We start from the raw sequence: 207 nt of genomic DNA, 5'->3' as shown, positions 1-207 counted from the left end.
CTCTCGCAGGAGGGATTCCAGGGACTTTCACTCCCCCCCACCCCCAGCATCTTGCCGGAGGGGTCCCAGGGACCCCTTTCCCTCAGTGGTTTGCAAGAGAGATCCTCACTCACCCCAAATCCTTGCAGAGGGGCCACTCTGCCCCTTATCTCCTGGGACCCTAGCACCTTGTGCCAAAGTCAGGGAAGGGGAGGGCGGCTGGATGAT

This window comes from Mesitornis unicolor, unplaced genomic scaffold (assembly GCF_000695765.1).
Source record: "Mesitornis unicolor isolate BGI_N332 unplaced genomic scaffold, ASM69576v1 scaffold43022, whole genome shotgun sequence".
NCBI lineage: Eukaryota > Metazoa > Chordata > Aves > Mesitornithiformes > Mesitornithidae > Mesitornis > Mesitornis unicolor.
This window is presented reverse-complemented; position numbering follows the sequence as displayed.